Consider the following 19,009-nt stretch of genomic DNA (forward strand, 5'->3'; position numbering starts at 1 on the left):
CCTGCTTTGTGAACAAAAGAGTTACCTGATATAATTCAATTTTCTTCAATTTGTAAAGGCTTGTTTTGTGGCCCAAAGTATGTTCTATCCTGCAGAATGTTTTCTGTCTACTTGAGAAGAATGTATGTTTTGCTGCTGTTGGGATGGACTGCTCTTATACGTCTAATGGATCCATTTTGAACTACAGTGTTATTCAAGCCCTCTGTTTATTGATTTTCTGTCTAGCAGACTACCTACGGGTGAAAGCAGGATATTAAAGTAATCTACTATTATTGTATTGCTTTCACTTCTCCCTTCAGTTCTGTTAATATTTGCTTAATATGCCATTTAGGTTCTTCAATGGTGCCTGCTTCTATATTTATAATTGGCATATCCTGATGTATTGACCCATTTATCTTTATATTGACTTTTTTGTCTTGTGTGACTTATTTTGACTGAAAGTCTATCTTTTCTGATATACATGTAGCCTTCCCTGCTCTCTTTTTCTTATCATTTGCATGGAATATCTTTTTCCACCCCTTCATTTTTATCCTATGTGTGTCCTTAAAGTAAAATGAATATTCTATAGGCAGCATGCTCTTGTATCCTTTTTTTAAATCCATTCAGCCACTCTGTGGTTTTTAATGTTTTAATGGCATGACTGTTACCAGGTGTACAAACAGATATGGCTCCCTCCAGGTCCCTGGGAAAGCTCCTACCAGGCCACCTGGGATTACCCTTGGCAGGCAAGAATGGCCCTAGACAACAGTTTAAAGGCACTGGACTCAAGTCACAGGGCTTCTTCAAGATCATCATTCCGACTGAGCTTGGCAGGCCTACCTCCTAAAGCTTAGAGGAACATGTCTCCTGGTGAATCCCTGAGCAGGATGGACTATCCTGGAAGGTACCTGAGAGGGGGCTGGAGCTGAGTTACAAAGCCATTTCAGGATCTGCTGTAGGACAGGACCAAGGTCAAAGGGCCTGCTTCAGGGCATGAGCAGATATGTCTCCTACCTGGTCTTGGGCTGGCAGGACACGAGGTTAAGAGGAGCTGAATCTGGGTTATCACCAGGTACCTCAGGGTCCACAGTCAGAACCCAGGTCCCTGGGCCTGTAATGCAGAGCATTGTGTTACTGCTGACAAGTCCCTTAGTGAGTGGTGCCAGTGTCAGCACCAAGGCCAAATGGCAGTGTAGCCTAGTCCACAGGGGGGCAGGGATGATTCTGGGTCTGCAGCTGGGTCCACAGTCACAGTCTGCCACCTGGACATGGCCTGTCTTCTCAAAATGGCCTTCCTGAGTTTGGGGTTCTGCCAAGTTTTCACAATCTGCTACCTGGATCCTGAAACTCCCACAAAGGCACTTCTGTCCATGCGTCTGCCAGATTTTTGTTGCTGAGATAGAAATAACAGTGAGAATCTTCTATTTCTCCTTTTGCTGATGTCACTCTCAAAATTTTTATAAGTATTTGTCCTCAAGGTTATACATAGAAACAGAAAAAAGTTATAGAATATCCCAAATGAATACATTATAAGTTCCAATATGTCCACAGTTATCATTAATGAGGTTTTAAGTGAGTAAGGTCTTCATGGAGAAAATGGGGATTTTCTATCTGAATGAATATTTAGTTTGTATAATGAAATTCATTTTCATTTTCATTTCTTCTCGTCTGACTTGTGAGGGCTCTCTAGATAACTGAAACTATCTGTCAGCAACAGATAGAAATTTTAGCCATAGAGCCAGATGTTTTACAAAAAGGAAAGTAGGCATTTCAACTTTGTGACATTTAGCAGCCACATGTGTCTTTTGAAAAAAATCTGTGTTCCCTGAATGTGAGTGAGCAGATTCAAGTAAGCATATGCTTTCTGAGTAGCCCTGCCAGGGAAGTCTGGGTCTGCTCCTGCAATAGGATCGCCATTTAGAGCAGCTGGCTCCTGCTATTATTTGCATCTTCCCTCTTTCCTTCCCCAACTCCTTTTAGGAGTAAGGAATATACTTTCCATAGTCATTTGTCTCAATTCTTCTTTGAAGACCCTTGACCAAGTAGGACAGAGTATCTCAAGATATAGTCATTTCTTAGACAAAAGCTTCTGTCATCTGTGCATTTTTAAGGAACTGAAAACATTTATTAAAATAACCAGGTACAGCTGAAATATAAACTAGAATAGAAGCTTTCATAGACAGAGCACATCTTTAAAACCTGTCTACTTTTAAGACAAATACTCGTTCTTTCCCAGGAGAGATAGAGAATGTAGATGACTGGGTAGGGAAATTATGCAGGGATTTGTATAGGATTGGTCAGTGGCCCCCTTTAGTGCCACTTTAGATTCATTGAGCCACAGGGCCACAAACAACCACATTAACTTCAAGTATTTTATGCTAAACTGAGGGTCAAAGTCAGATAAAATTGTAAAATGGGTAGCTTATCTTTAGTCCCCATGCAGGACTTCCCTCTTCCCATCAGCCATTCCTGAAGGCCTCTCTATTCATTTACTACTTAGTGTTCTGATACTCTTTTGGTAACTACCAAAAGTAAACCAAGAAACTAATTTCTGCCAAAATGATTGTTGAAAAAGCTTATGTTTCTATCCCTTTCAGACTGTCTATTAATTTATAATATGTAAGTAAAATACTTTTCACACTAAAGACTTTTTCTTTCAATTTAATGTATAAACATATTTTCAATATCCAGCACTGAAGCTGCAGAAAACAATTTTGGGCACAAGAAAATAAAGCCCTATATTTCATGTATTTAGAAGGCAAGTCCTTCCTATAGATTATTCTCTGGATCTCCAAATGGGATATTTATAGTTTTAGAAAAACAAACTTCAAAATTCAGAGAATATAATATTCCCTAAATGGTAAGTATTTGCAGAAAATAAGTACATTTTTGGACAAATTGTTTTCCTGGCCAAGACCAGGGACTTATATTCACTAAGAGAGATCTCACATGACTTGGGTTAAGAGGAGGTTAGAGAGACTGAGAGACTGAGATAACTAGGCACATGAGCTGGCGCTAGGAAAGACTGAAGCCAGCAATATGGCATGTATTAGTGAAGTCGACGAAAGCATATTGTTTTAGAGCCTGAAAGTGGTTAGCAGAGACTTAGAGAACTGAAAAAAATGTAACACCGGACCATTGGTAGTTTCAAAAGCAGTACCACTATCTCTGAAATAGCTGGAGTACCAATTAGGAACTTGTGTTTGAGGGAACAGAAGTGGAAACTAGCTAAAAGATGAAGCAGGGGCTTGGTCACCAGAAATAAGCCAAAGAGTAAGAACTTTGGGCAGAATCGATATGTTCTGAATTTACAGTCCTGGCCATGATGTAACAGTGAGGGACCAGATTTATATTTCAGTCTTAAACATTAATAAACTGGAAAAATATATGAAACAACAGCTTCCAGATATTGAACATGTGGCACCGGAAAGTGATCCTGGAGAGAAGGGAAACAGACCAGCCTTACAGGTGCCAGAGCCCACTGCCTGGGGAGCATGTCCAAGCAGCAGGGCTGGGTGTCTCGTGACTCCTGTTCCCTATTCATTTGTTTCTGTCTTTTTGATATTTTTCTTTTTTATAATAGTCTGTTGTTATGCTTTTAAGTTCAGCGATTTTCTCTTTTGTAGTATAAAGGCTGCTGTTTATCCCATTCAGTTAATTTTTTATCTAATACAGTATATTGGTTATCTCTAGAAGTTATTTGAGCCTTTTTTATGTTTTCATATCTATTTATCATGCTTAAGATTTCTTCTACTTTCTTGATATAAAGATAGTAATATATATTTAACATCCATGTGCACTAATTTTAACATGAGTGTTATGTTGTGTTTTTTGAAATTTTTTTCTGTATGTGTCTCATATTTTGCATCTTTCTTGAAAGTCTGTAAATTTTTCCTGCATAGAAATTTGTTGCAAATAATGTTTTTAGATGATAGAGTATTTAATTTTGGAAAACACTAAGTTGGAGGATTTACAATAACTAATTCAAGACAATACAAAAGTACAATACTCTGTAGAGTATAATGTATAAAAATAGACAGAGAATAATGGAACAGAATCCTGAAATAGATCCATACATGACTAATACAATGATTTTCAACAAAGGTGACAAAGACAAATTTTAATAAATGATATTCAACAAAGACAATATCATAAGAGGAAGAAAATTACATATCTAATGTAAAAAAAAAGAACCTCAGCTCTTTAATTACAGATTATGTAATAATCTGTTACCTATCATAGACAATATAAGTCCCAAAGCTATTAAATTTTTTAAAATCTTTTAAAAAACTATTAATGATCTTAGGCAAAGATTTCTTAATATAGTAACAAATAAATAAAGCACAAAAGAAAAATTGTATAAATCAGCCTTTTCAAAATTGTGAATTTCTACTCTTCTAATCACAGATTTAAGAAAAATGAAGTTAAGACACAGAATTGGAGAATATTTTCAGAACATATATCTGATAAAGGTCATCTCCAGAATATAATGAAAGCTTACAACTCAAATATAAAGTGACAGACAACTTAATTTTACAAATTTGAAAAAAAATAAATAACTTGCCCTTGATTTTTTCCATGTGTCCTTTATAGTAGCTCCTGTAAACCCCTCTCCCCGCTATCCCCTCCCCACTCCCCTCTGGCTATTGTTAGCCATGGGGTAGGGTGGAGGCGGGGGAGGGAGGTGGGGTTGGCTGGGGTGGGGTGGAGGGATGGGGAGAAAATGCAGACAACTGTAATTGAATAACAATAAATTTTTTAAAAAAATAAAAAGTAAAATAAAATGAAATAAAAATAAATAAACAACTTCCCAAAGAAGATACACAGAAGGCAAATAGATACATGAGGAGAGTCTGGTCATTATTTGCCATTAGGGAATACAAATAAAATACAAATGAAGGCCAAAATGAAAAACAACTCCATATGTACTAGAATGGCTAAAATTTTAAAGTTTGTCTGGACCTAGTGTTGACAAGGTGGTAGAGGAAATAACTACAATAGAGAGCAGTATGTTACAATCACTTTGGAAAAAACTATAACAGTGTCTTTAAAAGTTACATATGAGTTAAAAGGCAGTTCTATTTTTAGTTTTCTGAGGAAATTCTATACTGTTTTCCACAGTGGCTGCACCAGGCTGCAATCCCAACAGTGCACTAGGGTTCCCTTTTCTCCACATCCTCTCCAACATTTGTTGTTTGTTAATTTATTAAAGATGACCATTCTGACTGGTGTGAAGTGGTATCTCATTGTGGTTTTAATCTGCATCTCTCTAATGGCTAGCGATGCTGAGCATCCTTTCATATGTTTCTGGACCCTCTGTATGTCCTCCTTGGAGAAATGTCTGTTCAAGTCCTTTGCCCATTTTTTAATTGGATTTTTTGTCTTCCTGGAGTGGAGTCATGTGAGTTCTTTACATATTTTGGAGAACAAACTCTTGTCTGAGGTATCATTGGCAAATATGTTTTCCCATAAGGTTGGTTCTCTTTCCATTTTAATATTATTTTCTTTAGCCATGCAGAAGCTCTTTATTTTGATGAGATCCCATTTGTTTATTCTTTCCTTTATTTCCCTTGCTCTAGGGGACATATCAGTGAAAATATTGCTGCATAGAATATCTGAGATTTTCCTGCCTATGTTCTCCTGAAGGACTTTTATGGTGTCATGACTTATATTTAAGTCTTTTATCCACCTTGAATTTATTTTTGTGTATGATGTAAGTTGGTGATCAAGTTTCTTTTTTTTTTTTTTGCATGTACCTGTCCAGCTCTCCCAAAAACATTTGTTGAAGAGGCTATTGTTATTCCATTCTATGCCTCTGTCCCCCTTTGTCAAATGTTAATTGACCACAGAGACTTGGGTTTATTTCTTGGCTCTCTATTCTGTTCCATTGTTCTATGTGTCTGTTCTTATGCCAGTACCAGGCTTCTTTGATTACAGTGGCCTTGTAATACAGTTTGATATTAGGCATTTTGATCCCTCCTACTTTACAATGGAATTGCCTTTCAACTCAATTCCACTGCTGGGATTATACCCTAAGAACCCTGAAACACCATTTCAAAAGAACCTATGCACTCCAATGTTCATAGCAGCACAATTTACAATAGCCAAGTGCTGGAAGCAACCTAAGTACCCATCAGTAAATTAATGGATCAAAAAACAATGGTACATTTACACAATGGAATACTACACAGCAGAAAGAAGGAGCTCCTATCCTTCATGACAGCATAGATTTAACTGGAGGGCATTATGCTAAGTGAAATAAGCCAGGTAGTGAAAGACAAATACCATATGATCTCACATATAATTGGAGCCTAATCAACAAAACAAACAAGCAAGCAAAATATAACTAGAGACGTTGAAATTAAGAACAAACAGACAGTAACCAAAGGGGAGGTTGGGGGGGATAATCAGGGGAAAAGGGGGAAGGAATTTCAGAAACATGTATAAAGGACACATGGACAATAACAAGAGGGGGTTGGAATCAGGGGAGGGAGATGGGGATGGCTGGGGTGGGGGAGAGAGGCGGGGGGGAAAGGCAGGCAACTGTACTTCAACAACAACAGAATTTTAAAAATGGAAAAAAAGTTACATATGAGGAAAAAATTAACTTTACACTGGAGAATCTGACAAATGCTACCTCAGGCTTGTGATCAAGCTTAACAGCATCAGTGGCGTTATGCTGACGGCATGTATCCTGTATATGATGTGCTGAGAATGGCACTTTAGTGCCACGGTCTATACCCAAGAATGCATAGCCCCTGTCTAATCACGAGTAAAATGCCAGATAAACCCAAATTGAAAGACATTCCACAAAATAACTAACCAGTATGCCTCAAAACTCTCCAGGTCATCGAAAATACCAATAAGAATAGAAATGAGGAACTGACAGAGTATAGGGTAGCCCAAGGGGATGACGACCAAATGTAAAGTGATATCCTGGGTGGGATCTTCAAACAGAATAAGGACATCAGGTCACAACAAAGTAAGGAAACTAAAATAAAGTATTTACTTTAGTAATAGTAACATATCGATATTCTTTATTCCTTGTGACAAGTCTACTATAGTTGTTATGTATTATATGAACACAAGGGAGCCACAGTGCAGGGTATAGAGGAATCTTCACTACTATCCTTTTTACATTTCCATAGAGAGACTTGACAGAGACAAAAATGAGGCAATGCAATCAAGGAGGCAGCGCCGAGGTGATGGGGCTTCAAGCCAAGGCACCAGAAGCCGAAGGAAACAAGGAATGAGGCATCCACTATCTTCCAGAGGGAGGTGGTCCCTGACTTTGATTTAGGTTCAGAGAAACTAATTTTGGACTTCTGGTCTCCAGAACTTATGAGAGAATTTAATTTTCCTTATTGTAAGCCATGGAGTTTGTTAATACTTTGTTACAGTAGCCACAGGAAACTCATATAGTTATCTTACTCACTTCTTAGGATTCAAATATACTTTCTCTTCAAAAATATTTTGTTCCTTTTATTGTTGTGGGTTTTTAAAATATAAACTTCCTACTCCTCTCTCCAGAGTTTGAAACTAAAATTCAGCTACCAAGATGGTATCTTCCCTTGGAAAATAATAATATTTTCAAAGTTGAGTATCTTCTCCCCAAAACCTGCTCCTCCTCCAACTTTTGCACCTCAATTGATAGAAATCTATCCCTTCAATTGCTTAATTCAAAATTCTAATTGTCATCTAAAACTCTACTCACCACCAGCAACACCCACTGTGTAGGGGAACATTAGAAGTACGTACAAAACTGGTCACATTTTCCCTCATCCACCACTACTACTGATTTGGTCCACAACACAGTTATCTCTCACTAAGGTTAATGAAATATCCTACAGCTCTCCTTTTGTCCATCCTTGCTTTTCTCTAGTCACGCAAAAAGAGTTAGTTAGCCTTTTAAAACCTTATAATAAGATTGTCTCTCATCTACTTAAAACGTTCACTCAGAGTAAAAGCAATGTATTTACAAAGGCCTACTTAGCAGGTCCTACTTGGTCTGGTTCTCCAAACACATTTACAACATCCTCTCTGCTGTCTATCCACCACTTACTGTATTTGTTATGCTGGTCTCCTGTCTGAGCCCAAATGCCCCGCCTTAGAGCCTTTGCTCCAACTCTTCCTTTTACCTGGAATGCTCTCCTTCTCAATAGATTTCCAAGCATGTGCTCAAATTTCAAATTCTCAGTGCTATTTCAAACCGCTAATTCTCAGATCACTTTATGTAATAAAATAAAGCAAGAAGTCCTACAGTTGTTATACCCAATTATCCTTAATCTATTCCAATGTTTTTTTCTGTAACATAATATTTTTATGAATTTATAAATTTACTTATTATATTTATTATTCATTGTCTCACAGATGCTGGAAGGTAAGTTCCTTAAAAATAAGAATTTCAGGCTCATTTTCACTAATTTATCCTAAGAGCGCAGAACAGTACCTGACTCAGAATAGACAGTCAAGTACTTATTGAATGATAAATAATAAATGAATTAACAATACATTTAAATGAAGTTCCCTGAAATTAATGTCACTTACATTAAAGTAACATGACAAATACAGGATCAGACAATATTTTCTTGATTATGAGCTTAGAAGAACATAATTTTGGTATTGTTCTGGTCTGTTTACATATAAAATAAACTATCTTATTACTTAATATGAGCCATTTTTATGAACATAACCTCAAATTGCATAGGAAGGAGAAAAAAATTCACCACTGTTTTGTTACATCATTTGAAAGCAATTCTCTTTAAAGTTATCCAAAATATGTCAAATTAGCAAAATGACTAATTCTTTCAAGTCAAAGGACTGAAGCAGGAACTTGCTAAACAATATTCTGAACACCTGAAATAACTAATAAACTTCCAAAAAGTTTTCATTAATTGAAAGAAGTTGCTGGAAATATTAAAAAATCTGCTGACCTCTTAAACAATTATATGACCGCTTAGTCGATACAAATTCACTACTGAAATCTAAATTCCCTCAGTGAGAACTATTAGAATTAAATAATAAGTGTGTTATTGTAACAGTGAGAAATTGATCTCAGTGTTCTGACAAGGACATTATGCACAAAGAAAGAAATACAGCAGAACGCAGTACAGTTTGCTTTAAAATTCTAGACTAATTCAATATAACAATGTAAGACAGCTGTACATATTGTTCTGCTTTTGAACTAAAGCACATAATTAAAACTTGTGAGACTGAATGGCATGTTGCTTTCCACTGACTTTTCATATCTTAGGTTTATATATGCAATTCTTAAAAATGCTTAGTCAAAGGACTATGGAGGCATTATAATCCCTTCATAATTCAGGTTACTCTCACTGGAAATTCTATCCTCAAGGTTTTACACTAGAAATTCATATTTGTGCTCTTTACTGTAGAGTATCAACATGGAGCTATGCATGCAGTTGAAATTTAATAAATGTATATTAAATAATGAATGAGTAGTTGTATTTACATTGACATACACCTGAATTTCTTAATAATACCTTGCATAAAGTCTTAAAAATAAGATATTTTTCAAATAGTTGCTTTAAGGTGTTTATTGCTTTAAAACAAGTCTATTTCAGTTACTATTCACACCAGTACACTGTTTAATCCCATCACTACTTCACCCATCCTTTTGTCCAAATTATATTTCTCTTTTATAAAACATGCAAAGGCAATTACAGTAAATGTCTCTCTGCATTTATATCAATGACTTTATATACTATTCAGTCCATGTTGAGTAAGGTGCCATCTCAATATTAAATATTTCAATAAATTTTAAGAAAACAGACTTACTGTAATTTAAAGTAGAAGTCAAATCTGTTGATATTTAGTCATATGGTCTTCAATTCAAGATCTTTTTCCTAAGGAAGAGAGTTATAAAATAATGATAAACGTTGCTTATTGTACTGTGTTACAGTGAATAATATCCACCCAAACTCCATGTCCTTTTTGGAACCTCAGACAAAAGATCTTATTTGGAACCTATGTCATTATATATGTAATTAATTCAGTTTACATAAGTTCTTGATTGCATATGAGGGGGAAAAGAAGCACGGAGATATAAAGGTAATGGAAAAACAATAAAATTAAGAAATTTAAAAAAAAGGAAAATAAAACTAGAGAGACAGAATCACAAGGAAGATGCCCACGTGGAGATGGAAGCAGAGTTTGGAGTGATGAAGCTGCAAGCCAAGGAAGAGCAAGAATTGAGGGCAAGCATGAGAAGCTAGGACAAGGCAAGACTCCTCCTCTAAAGCCTCAGGAAAAGCATGGCCCTGCTGACACCTTTATTTTGGACTTCCAGCCTCAGGAACCAAGAGAGCATAAATTCTCTTCTTCTAAGCCACCCAGTCCATGGTACTTTGTTCCGGTAGCCATCGGAAACTAATACACTTAGTTTTTGACTAATCAATTTATTGTACTATGAAAAGCCATAATTTATAAGGCACCTCATCCCTCTTCAATCCCCCACATCATAAAACTACTGAATTAGAAACTGGATGGCTAATGCCTTCTGTTTCAAGGAATATAGCATACCTTTCCAACACGAATGTGACTACATTTCAGCGATTAGTCACTTCAAATTTGAGATGCTGAAAAAATTTATTTTATTTCAAAAGTTATATTATAAATATATAAAATGCTTATATGTATGTTCATATATATGTGAAAATAATTCAAATTCAAATTGAAAACAAAAGTATTGGAAAATTACTTCCTTTCTTTTGATGATTTGTTACTCACAGGGAATGAGCATCTTGAAGTTGGTCCACTGACAATTAACTGGCTACAAAATGAAAAACCTCAATTCTGGATCTAGGGTTGTAATGCAATATTTTGCACAACATATTTGTTATCGTATTAAGAAATAAGCACATATCTATACACTGTTTTTTAAATATTTTTCAAATATTGACTATCCTCCCCAGGTGATACTGTGTCTCTACGTGTGTCTTCTTCTGTTCCTCAAAACTGTGTTTTCTGCCTGGAAAACTAGTTTTGCACAGGGTGTGCAAACTATGTTACCAGACATCATCTTGGCCGTGAAAATGTCTTCTCTATACAGCCACCGTACGAGAAATAGTTGAAGGAAACGAATTCTACTCTAATAAGACAAATGAATAATTGTTTTGTTTTTAAGAAGCACTAAACAAAAGAATTTGTTCTTTGCTCTAAGCAGATCAGAAATATTGATTTCTCATCACTCAATCCAGAAAAGCACCCTGCTGAAGAATTTACATTCTTTAAAGGGGAAACTGGATTATTATGTCTATAGTTGCCAGTTGCATTATTTTATTAACTGATAATTACTGATTTTCTACACAGGTACCTGTAGTTATGCATGAAATAGTGTAGTTTTTTTATTCTTCCTCATCCAACAATGAGATATTTTGAATTGCTCTGTGATCTTTACTGTAAACAGCATTTGTGTGTGCATGCGTGTGAGTATTTTTATCCTAACTAATTGCACAAATCTATTACTTCTCTGTAGTCTGGACAAAAGAAATACTGGAACCTGATAAACAGTGTGTGGAGAAAGTGAATTAGCTGAGAGCCACTGGAACTAAAACACCCGATGGGCTTAAAAAGAACGACATCCAGGATGTCATACTAAAATCATTTTTCTTTTTTATTTCACACCAGTGGGTAGCATTTATTTAATATTCCACAGGGTTTTAAAACCTCCAACTATGCATTATTCACATGCATATCTTATATCCTTACCTTAATCATGTGTTAAGTAATTTTAAGGCAGGTTGAATATCCAGGTGTATTTGGCCCTGACTTTGGATGTCATTCAGCAGAATGACTGTAGACAAGTAATAAAGAACTCATGGCCACATAATTCATGCTTGTCTGGTTTCCTTGTAATTGTTTATGACTTTCTGTTTCTGGTAGCACTTTAAAAATAACCCTGATATTAAACTAATGTGGGGTACAGTACCTTCCCTCAGCATGTCTTCTGAAGCCAGAACTAGAATGATTGCACTAAAGTTAGATTTTATTTCAGTTACAAATTGAAATTAGATTTAAGTTAAATAAAGTAATATATGTGAAAGTGCTTTGTGTATGTATTACAAAGTGCTATTTAAAAAGCCAGTTGTAGTGAAGAATGCAAATACCTACAAAGTATATTAAACCTGGACATTAGGAAAAACAGCCTGACATGAGTTGTTGTATCAGTAATTTTCAGTATTCTGATATTTACAACCATTATATATTATGACTGTCAAAATAATAAAACACTGGACTATTGAAATATGTAAGGGCTTTCCCAAGCTTGATTTTAGTTGATTCAAAGCAAGCTAGAATGTCTGAAACAATTTTTTTCAACAAGAAAAGTTTTTGTTTTGTTTTGTTTTTAAAACTTTTATTGTTGTTCAATTACAGTTGTCCCTATTTTCCCCTATTTCTCTTCCCTGTCCTACTCACCCACACCTCCCACTTTCAACCCCCCACTTGTCTTTGTCCATGGGTCCTTTATACATGTTCCCTGACATGACCCTTCCCCTTCTTTCCCCTGTTATTCCCCTCTCCCTCCCATCTGGTCACTGTCAGTTTGTTCTTTATTTCCATGTCTTTCTATTTTGCTCACTTGTCTGTTTTGTGGATTAGGTTCCACTTATACATGAGATCATATGGTAATTGTCTTTGACTACCTGGCTTATTTCACTTAGACTAGTGCTCCAGATCCATCCATGCTGTCATGAAGGGTAGGAGCTCCTTCTTTCTTTCTGCCGTGTCAAATTCCATCATGTAAATGTACCACAGTTTTTCACCCAATCATTTACTGATGGGCACTTAGGTTGCTTCCAGCACTTGGCTATTGTAAATAGTGATGCTATGAACATAGGGGTGCATAGGTTCTTTTGAAATGCTGTTTCAGGATTCTTAGGGTATAATCCCAGCAGTGGAATTGCTGGGTCAAAAGGCAGTTCCATTTTTAGTTTTCTGAGGAAATTCCATACTGTTTTCTACAGTGGCTGCACCAGTCTGCATTCCCACCAACAGTGCACTAGGGTTCCCTGTTCTCCACAGCCTCACCAGCACTTGTTGTTTGTTGATTTGTTTATGATGGCCATTCTGATCGGTGTGAAGTGGTAGCTCATTGTGGTTTTAGTCTTGAACCACTACGTCTTTCATGCAATGAACCTTTAGTCTTTACATATTAAGAAAAGCTTAAAGAGGAAATTTGGAAAGTGTTGCATGTAGTATTCTGTATTTTCAAAATCTTTTGACATTTGTTTTAAGTGTGCTTTTATTTTATGCTGGAAGCATAGGATAAATACCATATATTGAAGTTTTCATCTAGTGAAACATCACATTTTTCATAACACAGTTGGCTCTATATGGTATATGTGCACATCAGTCTCAGAGTTTTCAAAATCAGTGACTTAATGGCAATGAATAAATGTATGGCAAGTATATATCTAACCATTGCCAGCTGTCCATAACTTTAAAATATAAAAGGGTAGTATATTATTGAAATATCCATTCATTTTGTATTTAGAGGCCCAAAACACATTATTTATTTATCCATGTGATTTCTTTAATGTAAATATGTTTTAACCAGCTATGGTCAGCATTGGAGTTGCCATGAGAAGTTTGAATATTCCATTGTAAGTAAGTAATCACCAATGGATGCTTTAGGGAATAAAGTCCATGTGTTAAAATTGTAGTCATTGAAGGAGATTTGATTCCTGTCCCTGGAATGGATAACACATATAGTTTCATAAAATGTGCACTAAAATTTCTTTTAATTAAACAGCTCCCCTTCTGTCTCTAACAGCTCATGGGTTAACTCTTCTAGAATACTTATCATGTTTATTTAGACAGGATCAAACTCAATAGTTTGCTCTTTGCCAATGATAAATATATGGCAAGCAATTCTTATAAAGTGAAAACTTCCAGGATATAGCTTTACAATTTTGAGAGAAATATGCTCATATAAATTTCATTTCTAAAGAATATGCTTTAAGTGCATATTATATATTTACTTAAATACCATAGAATTTAGGACTTAATTAAGTACATGGCTAGATTCACCTTGCATTTCAGGCTTATTTGATGGAAACCTCTGTGTTATAATTTAATATTTCACACACTTAAAAAAAGTTGCTATTTTGCAATAAGTTGGGCTTTTTCCAAGGAAAAAGTAACATCTAGAATAAGCCCATTTTGATACATTAGGCCTTAGCCATTAATCTCCTACAAAGCCAACTTTAGCAGTTCTCATTAGATTTCTTCCCTATCCCATGGACATGGTGATTTGCAAAGGTTAAATTGAATCACAAGCCCTAGCCCACAGATTTCATCAGATTCTGCTTCTTTACTGTCATAACATTGCTTTCCCCAACTAATTAGGTCTCTGCTGTGCTTCCTATTTTTAATTTGCAGATAACATCCAGCCTTACCTTGGCAAGTTATGCCTTCTTCCCATGACCAATGCCTTCTCTTCTCCATATAGCTGGAGATGTATTACCTCTACTGGCTGGCCCAGGCTCCTCCCTGGTTCTCTGACCTCCTGATATCCATTTTATGTCTAGTCATGCAGTTACTGTATGTGTTTATACCTGCTCTTACTATATATTTTACATATTTTAAATATAAGTGCTTACCTGTCAATCTGAAATTGCTTGCCTTTTTCACCCAATGTCTAGTTAGCAGGGACTGTCCAATATGAGGCCACTATATAATCTTCAAGGTCCCAAATGAGAGTCTATCCCTAGGCCTGACATAAATAACTATCACTTTAGATGTATTTGTTATTGAAGTGTTGATAATACACCAACTCTACATACTATATCTTTTTTTTTCAGGGGAACAACTTTGTAATAATATTGTGTTCCCAAATATACCTACTATAGGGAGTACAAACCCCCAAACTAAGAAAATACAGTAAGTGACTATTGTGCATTAGACATCTAGGAAGTTGCCTAGGGAGTGAAACTACTGGGTGTAAACATGACTCTTTAAAATTGTTGTGTTTCTTAAACACACATTGACAATAAAAAATGGAGAATTACATAAAATTTTAAACAGGTGAAAAATGTGGAAGAATTTATAATTTAGAAAGTTTCTATGAAGAAGGGGATGGAAATGGAGGAATGGAGTAGGAGAAAATCTTGGGAAAGAGCCTAGGAAAACATAAGGAAACAGACAGAAATAGCTGCCCAATTCCATGGACAAGATCAACACAGAGGGTTTAACAGAGACTCTTAGGTAAAGGGATGATTATGACACTAGATTCCAGATTTGAGAGAGTCTTATTTTGAACTTCCTCAATATGTTTCTGAGGCTATTGATAGTTTCCTTTCCTTAATTAGAGCAGAATCTGCAGGTGGGAGGAAAGAGTGGACCCAGTTCTATTGGGAGAGGACTGGTAACAGCAAAGAAACCAGGCAAAGGCTGACAAATGTTACCGTTACCCACAGGAAGATATAAAAGGACGAGGAGGTGTAAGGACAAGGGATAAAGATGAGAGCAGGTTATCATACAGTTGTTTTGGGATTGTGTTGAGTTTTAAATATTGTGTGGCTTTCAGGTAAAGGTCTAGTAGAAAATTGATACCTTGAATATGAAACCCTATGGGAAATTGTCGATTAGCAGCCAATAAAGAAGAGAATTTCAAGAAGAGAAAGGCAGCATTATCTCATGAGTTGGAAAGGTTAAATAAGATGAATGCTTAAAATATGCCACTGATTTGGCAATTAGGAGGCCATTGGTTATCTTAACAAATGCTCTTTCAATAATGTGACGGGGTAGAGAGTAGATTGCATTGAGTAATGGGAAGTTAACTCATTCAGTAGTTTGGCAATGACTACATAGAAAAGAGTTTGTACCTGGTGGCTAAAAAAAGGACACTTCACAGATTTTTTAAAAACAACATTGTTTTGGACTTGGGAAGATCAATAAATGTAATATGCTAATTTAAAAAATTAAAACATAGTCCAATTGCACATGTAAGGGGGTTGAAAGTTGCCACTCTATCCTAACAACAAATAAAAATATGAATAGACTAAACTATCTACAATTCTTCTAGCATCCATGAGACAAGGGAGGACATAGAGCAAACTGCTGCCCCCTTCACTAGAGAGACTGACAGGCAAATACAAAGAGTTGTGGCTTAGCAGAGCAGAGGCTCAGGGGCGGAAACCGGTAGTGGGTAGGAAAACCTGAACTGTAATTGACAAATTGCTGGAGGCTCAGGGTGCACAGTTAAAACTCCAGGGTGTCCCAGTCATAGAGGAGGGCCCACAGTATTGTAAGATTTACTTCCAGGAGCTCGATCAGGTTCTCAATGTAAATATCAGAGAAAAATCTTCATGTGCTTCTGAAAGGAGAATAGCACAAGGAATCATTTTTAAATATTCCATAGCATTCTGTTCTTCTTAACCAGCTCTCCTCGCAGGGCAGGCTAGTTAAGCAGAGGTGAATATGCTGGGATATTATCAGAAAGTAAATGACCAGAGGGAGAGAAATACTAATTTCAACCAGCTCTAGCTATCTTGTCCCTCAGATTTTTCTTGTCTCAGGAAAACTTACAGACCAGAAGTATAGGCTCACTAAAAGACTGAGACTATATCATAAGGCTAAATAATGCTTTAATTCCCCTAATATCTTACCACCCCATTAATAAAAGCCTATTTATAGCATATCTGGCTATCAAAAATATTAAAAGGAAAAAAAATACAATTTGCAAAGACAGAGCGAGCATCAGAATTGGACATGGCAAGGATGTTGGAATTGTCACCCCAGGAATTTGAAACAGCCATGATTAGTATGTTAAGGGTTAAATGGATAAAATAGACAGCATGTAAGAACAGATGAACAATGTAAGCAAGGAGTTGGAAATCCTTAAAAAAGAACCAAGAAGAAATGCTAGACATTAAAAAAACTGACTGTGACAAAGATAAAAAAACCTTGAATTAACTTGTTAGTAGACTAGACATACCTAAGGAAAGAACCTGAGCAAGGAACATATTAGAACCCTTAAAAACCAAAAAACAAAAAGAACATAGACCGAACAAAAGAGAACAGAATACCTGAGGATGTGGGACAACTATAATACTTGTAATGTACACATGACAGGAATGCCGGAAGGATATGAAAAAGAAAGAAACAGAGAAAAGAGAAAGGAGACAGAAGAAATATTTGAAGAAATAATGACTAAACATTTCCCCCAAATTAATGTCAGACGTTGAACCACAGACCTAGGATGATCAGAGAACCCAGACAGGATAACTACAAAAATACTATACTTAGGTATCACATCTTTAAATTATAGGAAATAAAATATTTTTAAAAATACCAAAAGACACCTTACCTATAGAGGTAATAAAAAGATCCCTTACGTATAGAGAAGGATACACATTACCTATCATTTTTCCTCAGAAACCTTACAAGCAAGAATATAGTAGAGTACAATATTTCGTGTTGAGAGAATACCAATCTGGAATTCTGTACCCTGTAAAATTATTCTTAAGAACTGAAGGAGAAATAAAGACTTTCTAAAAGAAGAAAATGTGAGGGACTGTGTTGCAGTGAGATCTGACTTGCAAAAAAAAAAAGTTAACAGAAGTTCTTAGAAGGAAAAATGATATAGATCAGAAACTTACATCTTCATAAGAAGGAGCAGTGGAGAAGGAATAAGTAAAGGTAAAATAAAAATTTTTAGTTTTTCTTATTCTTAATAGGTTTAAAAGATAACATTTCACAATAACAGCAGTGACATTAATCTTATGTGTATTTATATACACTTATGCATGCTTATATATAAGTGAAGTGAATGACCCAGTAACACAAGATATAAAAGAATTAGAATTATCTTGTTATAATAAGGTATTCACACTACCCATAAAATGGTATAATGTTATTTGAGTGGACTGAATTAATTGTAAATGTATATTACAAATCCTAGGACACAACTAAAAAAACTAAAACAGATATGCTAAGAGAGGACAAAAAATATAACCATTTAAAATGCTCAATGAAAATTACAAAATGCAGAATAAGGTTAGAATAATAGCAACAAAGAACATAGGCAACAAACAGACACCAGTAATGAAAATGGTTACATATTAACCCAACTCTATCAATAATCACTTTAAATGTCAATGGTCTAAATGCACTAATTAGAAGACATTGTCAGAATGAGAAGGATCCAAGATGGTAGAGGAATAGGTGGAAGCTACACTAACCTCCTCCCAGGACCAAACTGACATTACATCTAAATTAAGAGAAATAATCCTGAATAACCAAGTGAACATTAGCTGGAGAGAAGACATAACCAGGGACAGACAGAAGAAACCACTTCAACACAATGAGACTGGTAGTGAATGCAGAGGAGATGCGGGAGGGCTGGCTGAGCTCTAACAGGTGGCCTCTGAAGTTCCACAGGGATATTTCAGTACCTGGAGGGTTCCCCCTGAGATGTGTGGCATCTGAACTCCAAACTGGGCTCCACAGCCAACAACACAAGAACTGGGAAAGAAACCCAGATAACATCCAACTGTGAAAAGCAGTGGGGTTTCTTTCTGCCTGGGAGAGACAGCTGGACACACACAGATAGTCTCTTAAAGGGCCAACACACAAAATTTCACTTGCAGCCATTTATCCTGGCCTCCTGAAGAGGGAGAGAAGAGTGAAAAAGAGACAGGTGAGGAGAGTCTGGGACTGGTGGTTCTGGGGAGAGAACTAAATAAATGGCCATGAGGATCCCTGTGCTGAGTCACTACCCATGCTGCAGAGGCCGTGTTGCTCAGGCAGACCACTGGTCTCCAAGTAGCATCAGCCTGAGGGGAAGCAATGGCCCCCCCACTCATGAAAAACTCCACCCACCCTGGGAAGCTTAGCCCAGAATACTGAGTGGAGCTTGATGCTATATCAGTGATTAAGTTTAACAACTAAGGTGGATCTCTGAGAGCTCTGAGACTTTAGCTGATCCTTCCCCAGGCCCAGTGCTGGTAAAAGCCAGGCAGTGCACAGCCTGGTTCTTTCTGCACACAAACACAGAGAGCCACAG

At 36.3% G+C, this 19,009-nt stretch overlaps 1 long non-coding RNA gene across 1 annotated transcript in view; it reads right to left on the minus strand.

The window, feature by feature from the left end:
* Positions 1–18,473, minus strand: part of LOC123478301 (uncharacterized) — a 59,255-nt gene extending 40,782 nt beyond the window's left edge. Inside the window, exons 1-2 of the long non-coding RNA XR_008425574.1 lie at positions 18,399–18,473; positions 9,778–9,845 (exon numbers count right to left, since the gene is read on the minus strand). This is a non-coding gene — a long non-coding RNA (uncharacterized lncRNA). The remainder of the gene's footprint in view (positions 1–9,777; positions 9,846–18,398) is intronic.
* Between the last annotated feature and the right edge of the window lie 536 nt (positions 18,474–19,009).

The sequence above is a fragment of the Desmodus rotundus genome, chromosome 11 (assembly GCF_022682495.2).
Source record: "Desmodus rotundus isolate HL8 chromosome 11, HLdesRot8A.1, whole genome shotgun sequence".
Classification (NCBI taxonomy): Eukaryota; Metazoa; Chordata; class Mammalia; order Chiroptera; family Phyllostomidae; genus Desmodus; species Desmodus rotundus.